This window comes from Heterodontus francisci, chromosome 13 (assembly GCF_036365525.1).
Source record: "Heterodontus francisci isolate sHetFra1 chromosome 13, sHetFra1.hap1, whole genome shotgun sequence".
NCBI lineage: Eukaryota > Metazoa > Chordata > Chondrichthyes > Heterodontiformes > Heterodontidae > Heterodontus > Heterodontus francisci.
This window is the reverse complement of record NC_090383.1, coordinates 110,412,923-110,429,372: the sequence shown is the minus strand read 5'-3', so window position 1 is coordinate 110,429,372 and position 16,450 is coordinate 110,412,923. Positions and strand designations below refer to the sequence as shown.

The 16,450-nt window shown below is 42.5% G+C and overlaps 1 protein-coding gene across 5 annotated transcripts in view; it reads right to left on the bottom strand.

Annotated features, from left to right (window-relative positions):
• smyd3 (SET and MYND domain containing 3) overlaps nucleotides 1–16,450 on the bottom strand; it is a 737,952-nt gene that overhangs the window by 456,149 nt on the left and 265,353 nt on the right. Inside the window, exon 1 of one of the 5 annotated variants that reach the window (XM_068045421.1) lies at nucleotides 9,788–9,861. The exons of the other annotated variants lie outside the window; for them this stretch is intronic. The gene's annotated coding sequence lies outside the window, so the exon portion shown is untranslated. Of the gene's footprint in view, nucleotides 1–9,787; nucleotides 9,862–16,450 lie in introns of those variants that run through there. 5 annotated transcript variants of the gene reach the window in all.

Sequence of the window (16,450 nt, the reverse complement as noted above, 5' to 3'; positions counted from 1 at the left end):
CTCATTAATTCCACTCTCAGCCCAATCGTTATGAGCTGTTACATAATTCCAAAATCAAATTTCGACAAAGAAATGAGAACAGAAATGTATGGCTCATTAGCAACATCATGTGGTGGAATGTCACGTAATATTCCCAATCAATATACTAGAACTGACCCATTACTCCCAATTCGTAAAATAGAAACGTTGCCACTAAAACCAAAACCTGCTCATTGGTCACTATATTTAGACAAAAATGCATAAAACTCCACTCATTCTTGGGATGTGGGCATTGCCCATCCCTACTTGCCCTTGAGAAAGTGGTGGTGAGCTGCCTTCTTGAATCGCTGCAGGCCACACCCACAGCGCGGTTAGGGAGGGAATACCAGGATTTTGACACAGCGACAGTGAAGGAATGGCAATATAGTTCCAAGTCAGGATGATGTGTGATTTGGAGGGGAACTTGCAGACGCTGGTGTTCCCATATATCTGCTGCCCTTGCCCATCTAGGTGGAAGAGGTCGCGGGTTTGGAAGGTGCTGCCAAAGGTGCTTTGGTGAGTTGCCACAGTGCATCTTGTAGATGGTACACACTGCTGCCACTGTGTGCCAGTGGTGCATGTTTAATCTGGTGGATAGGGTGCTGATTAAAGTGGCTGCTTTGTCCTGGATGGTGTAAGTGAACGATATGATCTGCTTCAATGATAGTTACTAAAAGGAATGTTGAAACTATTATTTTTCAGAGCATTACTCCATCTGTTCCTGACTGAAAGATACTGTTGTTTTCAATAAGCTGAGTCATGCTTTTTCTTCTCTTAGTTTCTAAGATATACAATATTGAAACCAGCACTAACAGCTTGTCAACACGGTTTAAAAAAAAAGAGCCTCCGTCAGCAGCTTTTGCATTGAAATAACACACAAGCCATTTAATAAGTTGCAAGCTCCTCACAAACAGAGCCACTTCATCAACATTAAAACCTCCTGTTGGAACCCACTGTGTGTCCTTCAAACTTCAACTGGAATTACTATTGAAGAAACAGAATGAAATCCTGCATTATCAGAGGCTGTTTGACATTAACTGCGCAGTATTTGCAGTCACCACAGTGGTTAGAGCTTGCAGAATCCCTCTTGATCATTTGCCATCATCATTTACCAAAGAGCACATGTGTGACAAAGTATCAGCGTCTGGAGTTTGCCCCCCCCCACCCCAGGCATGTTTATAATTTATATAATTTATATAAACAGTGCATTCCACTTCAGAACAATGAGCCACACGGTGGTTCTTAAAGGAGGGAGAGAATAAATCCCATCAGTGGGGCTCAGCATGGGCACATTTATATCGAAGCGTGGGGTGCTGGGATGGGAGGGGGTGTGAGGCAGAAAGAGAAAAAGAGAGAAGAGTCGATAAAAGACACATCGATATTCCAGATAAAAGACAGCTAATGTAACTAGCAAATCAGGGTTGATTTCAGCAGCCATCCTGTGGCTATATGAAATACATTTCATGCCATTATTTGGCCTGGAGGTTCACGTACACAAATCTTTGAAGGTGGCAGGAAAAGTTGATAATGCTGTGAAAAAAGCATACAGGATCCTGGGCTTTATAAATGGAGGCAGAGAGTACAAATAGCAAGGAAGTTATAGCTAAACCTTTATAAATTACTGTTTAGGCCTCAGCTGGAGCATTGTGTCCAATTCTGGGCACCGCACGTTAAGAAGGATGTCAAGATCTTGGAGAGGGTAGAGAAGAGATTGACTAGAGTGGCACCAGGACGAGAGACTTGTGATGTCGAAAGGCGAGAGAAGCTGCAGTTGTTCTCCTTAAAGAAAATTATTGGGAGATTTAGTAGAGGTGTTCAAAATTATAGAGGGTTTCGATAGAGTAAATAAGGAGAAACTATTTTCAATGGCAGGAAGGTCAGTCAGCAAAGGACACAGATTTAAGGTAATACTTGAAGGGGGAAAATCTGAAAGGCTATGGAGAAAGAGCAGAAGAATGGGAATAATTGGATAGCTTTTTCAAAGAGCCAGCACAGGCACGATGGACCGAATGTCCTTTCCATGTGCTGTAAAATTCTATGATTCTAGAGGATCTTGGACTTCATCTAAAGCACTTATAAACTGCATTGGGAATTTGGAGGGACTTTGTAAATGCCAAGACACTCAAGAATAGTGATAATTAGACGTACGTTTACAATTGTTCTCTCTCAGGATATGAAGAACTTCTCAGCACAAGCAAAATAAGATTATGGTGTGGTGTGTGGATCCCTAAAGTGCTGATGATTGCTTTTTAATGTATGAACAGAGGTGCACAGCAAATCAATTGAGAGATCCAAAATTCATACTTCAATTTTAGTTACCTACTGTGCATCACATGGTTGAGTTGCAATCTTAAAATACACTAAATACAGAATACATGCTTTTATTTGAGTTTCATGACCTGTCTTGCATCTCCATCTTTGCTCTTCAAGCTGTTACCTACTGTTCCCTTTGGCAAGTCTGGCTCTTGTCTGCTCAATGTTATCATTTATAACACTGCCTCTTACAACTAACAGTCTCAGGTTTTGCCTCACATGCTCACTATGAGGCAGGGAAAGGGGCAAAAGTCTGCCTGGAATTTCCTGTAGGGACCCCAACTCCAAATTACACCAATTCTGATGTCTATTTACTTCCAAATTCCCTGTCATCTCATACATGGTATATAAAAATGAGCGTACACAAGCAAAAATCACCCGAAACAACTTGAGCACTGAGGAAACACCAGACTCACACCCTATATTCCTTTGCAAAGTATGTAAACTAAAGATCCAATCAATCCATCATTTACTCACATTAGTATGTTTAATAACATGTAACTGGAAGTTTTTCAATTTTAAATGTGATGTACACTGTTGCCATAAAAATACACTGAAACAAAAATACAATGCACGTTTCAGTAAGGATAGTAACAGTATCACTCAAAAAGTTTCAATAAAATACCAGAAAAATGCTATTCTTTCCTGCTGCACTTAAAATTCTGGACTTAAATTTTACACCAGTTTTGAACCAACAAAATTGAAGCAAATTCTCTTGTATGACTCTTTAGCCCGGGGGATGATCAGGATAATGATCTGTTACAACCGAGGCGGGAGGAGTGCACTGTCTTTTCTACTTCCACTTCTCCACAGGTCACAACATATATTTAAATGTTTACCCAGTTACCTCAATACCTTGCTCTACGGCAGCGAGGCCTGGACAACGTATGTCAGCCAAGAGTGATGTCTCAATGCATTCCATCTTTGCTGCCTCCGGAGAATCCTTGGCATCAGGTGGCAGGACCCTATCCCCAACGCAGAAGTCCTCGAGGTGGCCAACATCCCCAGCATATACACCCTACTGAGCCAGCGGCGCTTGAGATGACTTGGCCATGTGAGCCGCATGGAAGATGGCAGGATCCCCAAGGACACATTGTACAGCGAGCTTGTCACTGGTATCAGACCCACCGGCCGCCCGTGTCTCCGCTTTAAAGACACTTGCAAATGCGACATGAAGTCCTGCGACATTGATCACAAGTCGTGGGAGCCAGTTGCCAGCGATAGGCAGAGCTGGAGAATAGCCATAAAGGTGGGGCTGAAGAGAGGCGAGTCGAAGAGAGGCAAGTCGAAGAGACTTAGCAGTTGGCAGGAAAACAGACAGCAGTGTAATTAGAGAGCCAACTGTGTAACAGCCCCCGACAACCAACTTTACCTGCAGCACCTGTGGAAGAGTCTGTCACTGCAGAATTGGCCTTTATAGCCACTCCAGGCGCTGCTCAACAAACCACTGACCACCTCCAGGCGCTTACCCATTGTCTCTCGAGACAAGGAGGCCAAAAGGACCCAGTTACCAATTCGGTCAATCATATATTCTACTCTTTATCCCAGAATAAAATACACCAACCATGTTTCTTAAATAAACAACAAAATTATCAGTTTATTATAAAACAAGACTTGTCCAATAATGAAGCAAAGCATTAACACACAGATTGAAATATGAAAGTTCCCTTTTTAAATAGCCCCCACACACACTGAAAAAAAATAAATTCTCTCTGCAGAGATCTTTTACACAAAAAAAGACAAAAAAAGGAATATTTTGGCCAAATACTTGCTAATCCACGAAGAAAAAAAGTGAAGATATGGAAGGATGTCAGTTGTCCCTTTTGGTCTGGTGTCCTGGTATATGGAGACGGGTCACTGTGACCTTTTCAGAAGCAGTTCATTCTGGAGATGTCGAGAAATACTCTGGTAGCCAAGAGAAATGTGGCATGAAAGATTTCAGTTATCACACTCTGGATTTGCACAGTTTTTTCAAAGAGGAAGAGAAACAGGAGCTGACACATTGGATTTTTTAGGGTCTCAGAGAGGTGCAGGAAAGATGAGCTGGTGGGGGGGGGGGGGTTTCTTTTCAGCAGGCTACAAAACCAGCTGCTTTTCAACACTCTCCAGACCCTAACTGAACCAAAACAATATCTCAGAAGCGCAACCACCTCCTGATCCTCATAAATCTTGACATGTCACTTCTCTGTAAACATCTCCCCCACGTCACCAAGGTTTCTATTGCTTATTGAGCTTAAGGCATGTGATACCTACTAAAGGTTGTTTTCAAACAAGACCTCTCAGTGTCCTTTCAGTGAACTTTCAACAAAGAAACAAAGTCCAGCATCTATGAAATCTTCATTCTTCCAAAATGAATTCATTTCCACACTTTAAATGAGTCCTCAAAAATATTTAACAAAAATGGAAGCACTTTCATAACAGATCTGAGATGCATTTGGCACATAAATCGATATAAGGGCATAAAAGAGCATTGTTTATTCAAAATTAATTCTTGGCATATGTGCATCGCTGTCAAGGTTGACATCTATTGTCCATCTCCAGTTCCCCTTGAGAAGGTGATGGTAAGCTGCCTTCTTGAACTGTTGCAGTCCATGTGGTGAAGGTACTGCTACAGTGCTGTTAGGAGAAGAGTTTTAGGATTTTGGCCAAGTGATGAAGGAATGGTGATATATTTCCAGGACAGGATGAGGTGTGAGATTTGCAGGTGGTGGTGTTCCCACGCGCCTGCTGCCTTTATCCTTCTCGGTGGCCAAGGTCATGGGTTTGGCAGAGGTTGTTGAAGAAGCATTGCCAAGTTGTGTGCATAACACACTCACATTCGGGTTTCCTCAATCTTATACAGGTATTTCCTTTGCTTCCTGACGACATGGGTTTCCAGGCGCAAATGCATGCGCAAATTAGTTAGAAGCATTCCAAAACTTAATAGGAAGGCTCAACGGAAAACACATGGAAAAGGCAGGAGTGAGCAGCGGGGAGGGCAGGAAACATGGTGGGAGGTAAAGCGGGGTGGGGGGAGGGGTGAGTGGGGGTAAGAGAAAGCCATCTTAAGCCAAAAGCAGAGGCAATATGAGACACCCACCTGCATTCTCAACTGGCAGAAATCCAAGGAATCCTCAGAAAAGGAAGCACGGAAGGAAAAGTAATTTGGGTGATGAAAGAAAAAGCACGCAAGTCTTTGTGACTCTAAATGTCATCATTACCCTTGATTTCACAACTATCCATCCATTAGATTACATATTTTCAACTATGCAACTAACACGGAAAGCACTGAAACACACCACACATTAACAGAACATATATACGTGGCCAGCGTCACAGTAGGTAATGGTGGAAAGGCCACTCTGATGTTGAATTTCCCACAGACAGACTTGCCTTTGCAACTTATTTTCCACTATGATAGATTTTTGTTAGTCGGGGGTGTTAAGGGATACAGAACCAAAGTGGTAGATGGACTTAAGATATGTATTTAATTGAATGGCAGAACAGACTCGAGGGGCTGAGTGGCCTCCTCCTGCTCCTATATTCTGCTGTGGTGATTCCTCCTATTCTTTCCACTTCAGTATTCGGGCTACGTTATTAGCAGTTAGAAGTTTCTAACAAGGCCTTTCCTACACAGTGCAGTTTATCACACTGAAACAACTAATAACCCAGCTGCACATCACATGTCTGTAGCAACTCTCAATGGTTGTTCTCAATGTCTCAGTAAATTTGTCCAAACAGATCCATTTTTCAGGAAGTCCGAATCCTCTCGGAGAGACACAATACATTTCTCCAGCCTGATTAATCCAAACTTACTATGTTCCTCCTAAATTATGACACAAGTCCGCATTCAATTGGCACATCTTTTTCTGTCTCCTTTTTTCCTCAAGGCTGGTTGGGGATGCTTTAGCTGGGGGCTGGAGGAGGAACACTATGATTATTAGTTCGGAAAAAGTGCTTGCTTTTGGGATGCTGGGGGTGATCTCTTTTGTTTCCCACAGAAATCGTGCGTTGCTAAATCACTTCTTTGGGATTTCAGAAGCTGCGAATGTGTCTAAAGACAATTCTGCCTGCTCCACAACTGGCTGTTATTTCTACTCCCACTGGGCTAACCTGACACTAAGCCAGTTTCAAGCCTTTTCTACCCCTTTGAAATTCAGTCATTTTTGTGTTTAAAAAAAAAATTAATTATTCGGTATTAAGTTAGCATTAAGGAGTACCCCATAATACATAAAAGAGAACATTCAGAATAAAGTTCCCCATGCACAAGCAACCCTTTGTAATTTTCTCCAGGAATCACCTACAAACAGTATTAAAAATACTACCTCAGAAAGACGCTGCACAGAACACCAAATTGCAAAATACAATGTGACGCCTGACAAGATATAATGCTCCAGTTCTCTTTTTTTAAAAAGAAAAATTGTTCTTGGGATGTGGACAACATTCATATACCTAGTTGTCCTGAGGGTGTTAAGATTCAGCCATGCTCCAGTGTCCCTGCCAGGCTGGGAGACTGTCCTTTCGTTAAAGACATCAGAGAACCAGTTGTACGTTTAATAACAATCCAGAAGATTGCATTTTTCCAGATTTATTGAACTCAACTCCACTTGCGGTGGGATTTAAACTTGCAACTGCTGGGTTAATAGTCAACGTCAGAACCACTGCGCTACCTGCTACTATCAACAAAAGGTAGTTCCAAATAAAGGAACACTGTTCCACCTTCAGCACACAGTCTCAACAGTGAGCGCCCCAGGTCAGATATGGTGTGGCTCCCTCTAGAATAACTCAACCTCAAAAGACTACTGTATCAACGTGACAGTTCCATTTTCCACACCAATCTATATATTTGAACCTGGGGATAGGCAACCTGGCAGCTCAAGCTAATGTAACCAAGACCTGTAAACCAATAGAGAAAGGAGATCTTAATCTCTCTCGTTGAACTGAATTTAAACTCAGGCTCCACAAATTTAAGTGCATTGTTCCATCAGTCCTTTCACCCTTGTCTACGTTTCTGGTTTCTCTTTAGATATGTGGCAGGCATAAGAACATAAGTAATGGGAGCAGGAGTAGGCCATTCGGCCCCTCGAGCCTGCTCCACCATTCAAGATGATCATGGCTGATCTCATTGTGGCCTTCACTCCATTTTCCTGCCCTCCACCCAAACCCCTTGAAGATCAAAAATCTGTCTAACTTAGCCTTGAATATATTCAATAACCCAGCCTCCACTTCTCCCTGGGGAAGAGAATTCCAAAGATTAACAACCCTCAGAGAAGAAATTCCCCATCATCTCAGTCTTAAAAGGGAGATCCCTTATTTTGAAACCATGCTCCCTCGTTCTAGATTACCCCACGAGGGGAAACATCCTCTCAGTGCCTACCCTGTCAAGCTCCCTCAGAATCTTATATGTTTCAACAAGATCGCCTCTCATTCTTCTAAACTCCAATGAGTATAGGCCCAACCTGCTCAACCTTTCCTCATAAGATGACCCCTTCATCCCAGGAATCAGCCTAGTGCACCTTCTCTGAACTGCTTTCAATGCAAGTATATCCCTTCTTAAGTAAGGAGACCAAAACTGTACACAGTACTTTAGATGCGGTCTCACCAATGCCCCATACAGTTGTAGCAAGCCTTCCCTACTTTTATACTTCATCTCCCTTGCAATAAAGGCCAACATTCCATTTGCCTTCCTTATTACATGTTGTACCTGCACGCTAACTTCTTGTGATTCATGTACAAGACACCCAGATCCCTCTGTACCACAGCATTCTGCAGTCATTCCATGTAAATAATATTCTGCTTTCCTGCCAAAGTGGACAACCTCAAATTTTCCCACATTATACTCCATATGACAAATTTTTGCCCGCTGACTTAACCAATCAATATCTCTTTGCAGACAATTTGTGTCCTCCTCAAAACTAGGTTACCCACCTATCTTTGTACCGTTCGCAAATTGGGTGACAGTACACTTGGTCCCTTCATCTAAGTCATTCATATAGATCATAAATAGTCAAGGCCCCAGGATACTGGTTGCATTATGGTTCAGGTGAAGGTCATCCCAATGGGACAGTTCCCTCTTTCCCCAGTTCTGGTGCCAGTTCCCCATGAATTGAAAACCATTTCTCCTTCATCAGTCTTTGAGCCATGCATTCAACTCTCTGATCTTAGTTACCCTCTGCCAATTTGCTCATGGCTCAGGGAATAATCCGGAGATTACTGCCTTTGTGGTTCTGCTTGTTAATTTAGCCCCCAGCTGCTCATACTCCCTTACATAGCCTCTTTTTTAGTCCTGCCTATGTCATTGGTACCCACATGGACCATGACAACTGGATCCTTCCCCTTCCACTTCAGGTTGCTCTCCAGCCCCGAGGAGGTGTCCTTAACCCTTGCACCGGGCAGGCAGAACAGACTTCGGGACTCTCACTCTCAGCTGTCTATCCCCTTAACTATATTGTCCCCTACTACAGCTGCATTCCTTTTAACTCCCCACACTCGAATGGGCCCCTGCACCACTGTGCTGTAGTCAATTTGCTCATCCTTCCTGCAGTCCTTGTTCTCATCCACACAATCTGTAAGAACCTTGAACCAGTTGGACAATTGTGAGAGCTGAGGCTCCTCCATTGTTACCTTCTGCATCCGCATACCTGCCTCACTCATAGCCACACCCTCCTGTCCCTGGGAATGGACCACATCTGAAGTACCTATCCGAAGGGGTGTGACTGTCCCCTGGAACAAAGTGTCCAGGTAACTTCCCCCTCCCTGATGCATCGCAGTGTCTGAATCTCGGACTCCGGCTCATCAATTCTGAGCCGAAGTTCCTCGAGCTGCAGATACTGAATACAGATGAGGCTGCAGTGGATTCCCCAGCATGGGGGAGGCGGTGGCATAGTGGTAATGTCACTGGACTAGCAATGCAGAGGCTCAGGCTAATGCTCTGAGGACATGGGTTTAAATCCCACCATAGCAGATGGTGAAATTTGAATTCAATTAATAAATAAAAAGCTAGCCTAATGGTGACTGTGAAACTATTGTCAATTGTTGTAAAACCCCATCTGGTTCTCTAATGTCCTTTAGAGAAGAAAATCTGCTGTCCTTACCTGGACTGGCCTACATGTGACTCTTAAATGGCCTCAGTTCAAGGGCAATTCGGGATGGGCAATAAATGCTGGCTTAGCCAATGACACCCACATTCCATGAACACATTTTTTTTTTTAAATCACAATGGTGTCCACCAGCTCCCACATGCTACAGCTGCAAAACATCACCTGCCCTGCCATCTTTGATGTGTTTTATTTAACTAATTAGGTTTCAAGTTTAAAAATAGCACTGATAATATGTAGTTACATTAAGTAGTTTAACTAGGTAAGCTACAAATTTAATACAATGCTTATATCGCCCAGTATCAGATTAAACTACTGTCCCAGTTTAGAAAGGGAAAAAAAATGTTTAAAACTCACCAACCAATCACCTACCAACTCACCTAGTTAATGCCTCTGGGCTTCAGCTCTCACTGTCTCCAGCTCCCTTTCTTTGATCACTGCTTGTTCACAAAAGACCACAACAGCAGCTCCTCCCTCACTGCGCCTAATTCCCACACTTACCAAATTCCCGAATTAAGTCCTCTGTCGTGCAGCACTCAGTCGAGCAGAACCTCCTGCTACTTTCCATTTCTAAGCCAATCCCCACAGCTCTGTGCAACGGAGCTACACAGCGGGATTGGGTCTGGGGCAGGCTGATTTATTGGTGCATTCTCCACGTACCATGGATAGCAAGGCTCACCGTCACAGAAAACAGCAAACGGGCAGCTGGAAATAGCAATGTATCAGGGCTTCAACCATGTACACACTACAAAGGAGACATAGGAACAGCAGCAGGTCATTCAGCAGCTCAAGCCTGTTGTGGCATATAATTAGATTGTGGCTGATCTGTACCCTAACCCCAGTTACCCGCCTTGGTTCTGCAACCCTCAATACCCTTACTCAACAAAAACCTATCGATTTTTGTTTGACATTTTCACCCCCCGTCCAGCCTCAACAGCTTTCTAAATGGGAATAGAGTTCCAGATTTCCACTGTTGGGAAGTGCTTACTGAGCCATGACAAAGGAGCACCAAGTCTTACAGAGGTCAACATGCAAGAGAAGCAGCCAAAATCCACCCACAAACCTTTTGAAGGTCATTTCCAGCATCCTGGACATTTAAAGCAAAAAAAATTGTTTAGACTTTATAAAGTAGAACAACAGAGAAATCTTTCCATCCAGCAACTGACAGTGACAGTGATAAACTCAACATATTCCAAGCAAGTTGCTTCCAAACACAAATAAACATCCTCAGCCTGTACAGAAGGTTCCAAGGCCACAAATCACTCCTGACTCTCATCACACACATTTCCTGGACCACGTTTTGAACTGCAATAAATGATCCTGATTAAAGCACAACATAGTTCCCAATTACTTACACCTCTATCATTCCTTGCATGGAATTCACTGTCAGTCCAGACCATTTGTCATCTTTCTGCTTCAGAAATATTCTGGCAAGTGCTCAAGTTGTTCAAATTTGGATTCAGTTGCTGTACTGGTAATAAAATAAAGAACTAAGCTAAAAGGATTATTAACGGCCATTAGATCTTTCCTCGGTCACCCAGAGCTATTGTGTGACACTGTCCTGAAACATTCTATACTGGTCATACAGAAGAACATGCACTTGTACTTGTATTTGAGCAAGTACATGAGCTTTCTGCATATACATTATTGACCTGTACCAAAAGCACAATCTGAGTTCCAACCGTGCTTTGCAAACAAGAGTCAGCACAGACTTGGTGGGCCGAAGGGCCTGTTTCAGTGCTGTATCTCTCAATGACTGTATGAATAATAAGAATATATAGTTTTTCCTTCTTTTTATATGAAATGGTACAACAACAGGCTGCTACCAAAAGCAACTATAATCAGATTAGATTAGATTAGATTAGAGATACAGCACTGAAACAGGCCCTTCGGCCCACCGAGTCTGTGCCGACCATCAACCACCCATTTATACTAATCCTACACTAATCCCATATTCCTACCAAACATCCCCACCTGTCCCTATATTTCCCTACCACCTACCTATACTAGTGACAATTTATAATGGCCAATTTACCTACTGACCTGCAAGTCTTTTGGCTTGTGGGAGGAAACCGGAGCACCCGGAGAAAACCCACGCAGACACAGGGAGAACTTGCAAACTCCACACAGGCAGTACCCAGAATCGAACCCGGGTCCCTGCAGCTGTGAGGCTGCAATGCTAACCACTGCGCCACTGTGCCGCCCTGGTGTCTCATTAATTTTGACCTTGCCAGATGCTAGGAACATCAAAACTCTGAAAAGAAATCAGAATATCAAAGGTGGAAATGCTGTAACCACTCGAACTTGCTCTGTATCCACTCACCCATCACCCCCGTGCTCGCTTACCTACACTGGCTCCCATGTTAGCAACACCTCGATTTAAAATGTTTTTTATCCTTTCTTTCAAATCACTGTGACGTTGCCCCTCCCTATTTCTGTGACCTTCAGCCTCACAGTGCACCCTCTCGCCCCCATCACCCTCCCTTCCCCCGCACCCCACCCCCCCCCCCCCCCCCCGCGAGATCTTATGCTCCACAAATTCTGTCATCTTGAACTTTCATTTTTTAAATTATTTGTTCATGGGATATGGGCATCAATGGCAAAGCCAAAATTTATTGCCCTTTCCTAAATGCCCTTGAGAAGGTGGTGCTGAGCCACTTTCTTGAACTGCTACATCCATGCGGTGTAGGTACACCCACAGTGCTGGTCCACCCACAGTGCTGTTAGGGAGGGTGTTCCAGGATTCTGATTCAGCGACAGTGAAGGAACAATTTTAGTTGTTCCACCTTGCCTTCAGCTGCCAAGGCCCGAAGCTTTGGAATTCCCTCCTAAATCTCTCCCCCTTTCTCCTCCTATAAGATATCCCTTAAAATCTTAAAAGCTGTTTGCCTTGAACACCTTCCAGTTCCAAGAAAAGGTCATCGATCTGAAACTTTAACTCTGTTTCTCTTTCCACAGATGCTGCCACAGCTGCTGAGTATTTCCAGTATCCACAGTATTTTGCTTTTGTGATGGGGAAAAATATGATACATGACCAATGGGCAACTCGCAGGCGAATGCAAACTCCAGGAAACACTCTTATAAATGCGAGTTAACTCTGTATGTGAATAAAGCATACACAAGGCAAACAGGCCCAGACTTAGGCTCGGATTTTATGCTGGCGATGGGGATCTCGGCATCCAGAAAAAGCGACACCGAGAACCCCTCGTTCACAGGATTTCCCGCCCTGGACATAATTTTGGTGGAGGCAGGAAGGTGGTAGGGACTCCCGCCACCATCCCACCCGATTTTATGCTCTCCCGGCCTCCAAATCTGCCATGGGGGAACAGCATAAAAGTCCATAAAGAGTATAAAAGCATTAATTTCTGGAGAATATACATACAGTGCTCTTAGCAATTTGCATTTTGGGTTGCTATAGAACATCGAGGTGTTAATTGTATCAACAGGTTACCTTGCTACTCCAGCCATAATCTTACAGAAAACCAACAAACCAGCCTCATGTTTCCAATTCTGGAAAAGACAGATGTGGCTATGAAGCATCCTGACTAAGAGAGCTGAAACTAATCTGGCAGAGATCCATCCAAGTCTGTTTCCCAAATCCTTTATGTTTCTAATCTGAGGCTTTGTTAGATTTAGTTCTGGGAAGAAAAATGAGACAAATAACAGAGGAGGAGAACAATTATAAAACAGGGACAGTGACATAGTAATGTTCAATATAAAAACAGACAATGATAGTGCGAAGCAGAACTGGAAAATAGTCAAGTGTTCGTAAGAAGAAATCTGGTCGCAATTAACTGAGCACAAAAGGGATATCGATATTAAATAAACAACAACCAGAATACAGCAAGTGCAGTGGAGAGAGGAAAAGGAAGATAGGAAGGATAAAATAGGAATATGAAAAGAAATGAACAATATATATGAGAAAATTAAGGGTTTTTTCTCATACTGCATGGAGTATTTAGCAAATGGTCTCTAAGAGAGAGAGAGAGAGAGAGAGAGAGAGAGAGAGAGATTTGCTAATAATAAATATTGGCACACATTAAAGAGACATAGGCAGGCTAGTTGATTGGGCAGCCAAGTGAGAAATACAGTTTAATGTGGAGAAGTGTGAGGCAATGCATTCCTGGAGGAAAATCAAAGAATGGGAACATAAAGTCAATGCAAAGATGCTGAAGAGTGTGGAGGAACAGGGACACTGAGATTCAAATGCTGAATTCCTTGCAAGTGTAAGCTGAGATAGATAAAACCATAACAAGGCATTCTGGGATTATAAATAGGAACATAAGCAAAGGGGGAGGCCACTTAGCCCCTTGAACCTGTTCTGCCATTCAATGAGATCCTGGTTGATCTGCAACCTAACTCCATATTCCCAGCTTTGCCCCTTATTCCTCAATACCTTTGGCGGACAAAAATCTATCAATCTCAGATTTAAAATTAACACCTGATGTAGCAATTCTAAACTTGCACTGACCTTTGTGTGTAGATGTTTTTCCTAATTTCACTCCTGAAAGATCTGGCTCTCATGTTTAGACTCTGCCCCCTAGTCCAAGACACTTCCAAACAGCGGAAATATCTTCACTCAGAGGGTTGTGAATTTTTGGAATTCTCTAAACCAGAGGGCTGTGAAGGCAATCAAGCAACATGGAGAGCAGGAAGGAAAATGGAACTGAGATAGAAGATCCGACACAATCTTATTGAATGACAGAGCAGGTTTGATGGACTGTATGGTCTGCTCCTTATTTATGTTTCTTATTGCATCTTCAACAATTGGGTGAGTCTTCACCTTCATAAAGATTAATTAGATTGGGAAGTCTATGAAGGAAATATAGCACAGGGAGGGGAGAAGGGGGAAGTGGGAGGGGGCTTTTATCAGTAGGAATTAAACACAACTGTTTAGGAAGTCACAGTATTTTGATGGAGGTTGCAGCAAAGTCTTGCCGATCAAGTGTCTGATCTGGGTTAACCCACGTAGTCACAATAGCAGGGCCAGAGAAGGGAAAAAGAACCATGTTTTTCTTTTAAAACAGGAAAGGTCATTGGAAAATCACAAAGTGTGACTGATTTTGATGGGAAAGCTGCCCAAGTTAGTCAAAAACAAAGTTACAGTCATCCTTCATTTCAAAGAATATTTTAATAACAAAAAAAACCTGGTTGCAACAGCAGTTTCTAATTACAGTCCTGGGATAGAACTGTCACTGTTGACTTTAAAACATTATGAGGTTTGGAAGCAAATCTTAAAAAAAAACACTCAACACAGGGCAGCTTGGCAATGCTTCAACCCGAGTCCTTATACAGGCTGCATCTCGGAGTTTATACCTCAAGAATGTCCCGAGCACAAATCAAAACTTTATGCGTCTGATAAAATCTGCTTAATGTTCTCCATTTCCTGAAGCAACTGTGCCCCGCTCACAATATTTCAGACCCCCGTTTCTCTTCAAAGCACACATTCACAAACAGCGCTCTTCTCGTTGGCTATTTCATTCTGTGATCAGAATCTTCGCACTCCTGAACTTGAAGGTAATTCTGCATTTTACAGGAAAATTAATAAGACAGCAGAGGGTGCAGAGGTTTTTTTTCTCCTGAACCCTGGAGATTTGAAATAAAAGCAGAAACTGCTCAACTTCAGAGCAGCTCAGAAAAGGCCAGGTCGACATTTCATGGGGAGAAGCTATAAGGCATCATGTGATAAATTAGGCTTCTTCTGCCTTGAAGACAGATGTCTCGGGAGGTACGGTATATAAATAAAACCAAAACAACACTTTCAGTTATACCAGGGGAGCAGGACAGGACAAGAGGGGACACATTCAGGGTTGCAAAGGGCAATTTTAGCACAAATATTATTTTGTTATAAGATATGAACATCTTTTAAGAGCTTATAAAGAATGGGGGTTGCGGTCAGGTCACTGGATTCAATTAAGAAACATTTCGATGTATTTTGGATAGATGAGCTCAACTGGGGTGAAGGGATTTATGCATTTGAACTTATTTTGTGATTTTGTTTCAGGTTTGGATGAACCTTTTAATTGAAGCGTTAAGATCGATCTTTCTCTTTTAGGTGTCCATCGACATGGTACATTTCCAGCATTCTCTGTTTCATGTTGGGTAAAAATAAGAGCAGAATTTTGGAACCCTGTCATCTTTAGCTGTATTTAAATGGTTGCTTCAAGTTTTCAGGATCAAAAATGGTGAGGTGAATTCAATGTGCCACTTGAACTCTTCTGCATTACTCATTATATAGTTACCTGAGGGAACTGGTTGGCACAAGGGTTTAGACACTGCCCATTCACCCCGGGACATGGGTTCAAATCCGATTTGGGCTGATCGATTAAACTTTTTTCAGTCTGCTGACCATAAGAATCGTCTTAAAGGACTTCCTAGACTGGCATGGGGCCTACACCAGGAGAGAAAAACTGTCTCTAATTTGGTATTAGCTGACAATCTCATTCAGTTGCTGGCGTGACAATGGGCAATGAATGAGAGGAATTTGCCATTCCCCCAATACATACTGTTTGAAGCTGAAGAATGTATTTTGTAGATGTTGCTGTGCTTGAACTGATTAGTTGGAACAGTATCTACGTTGATCAAGAGATAAGGAGCTCCCTTCCACCATGTTCAGGAGTCGCATTGAAAGTTTTCAGCATGCAAACCCAAATGTAAACCTTAATCTTAACCACAATCAAGATCCTCCAAGCACATGGAAAATTACATCCCACCACCTCACACAACAGCTGATCCAAAATGAACCACAATCTGAATATTTTGGCATTGAATCATGCTTTCCCCCAGTTTTTCAATTATTAAAAAAAAACTCAGATTTAATTGCTCTAATCTTTTTCAAATTCCATTGTTACATTTGTCAAATCTTCCTTCAACATGTTTTCAAAACTTCAAAAAAAAATACAAAAGCAAACTTGACCTTCAACATTGCTTGGACAGTCACTACATAACCAGGTTTCTCGACAGTTCAGCTACTATTTCCATGCAAGTAATCTATTAAAAGGATGCAATACATTACTGTAAAATCAAAAAGTCAATTATTTTTA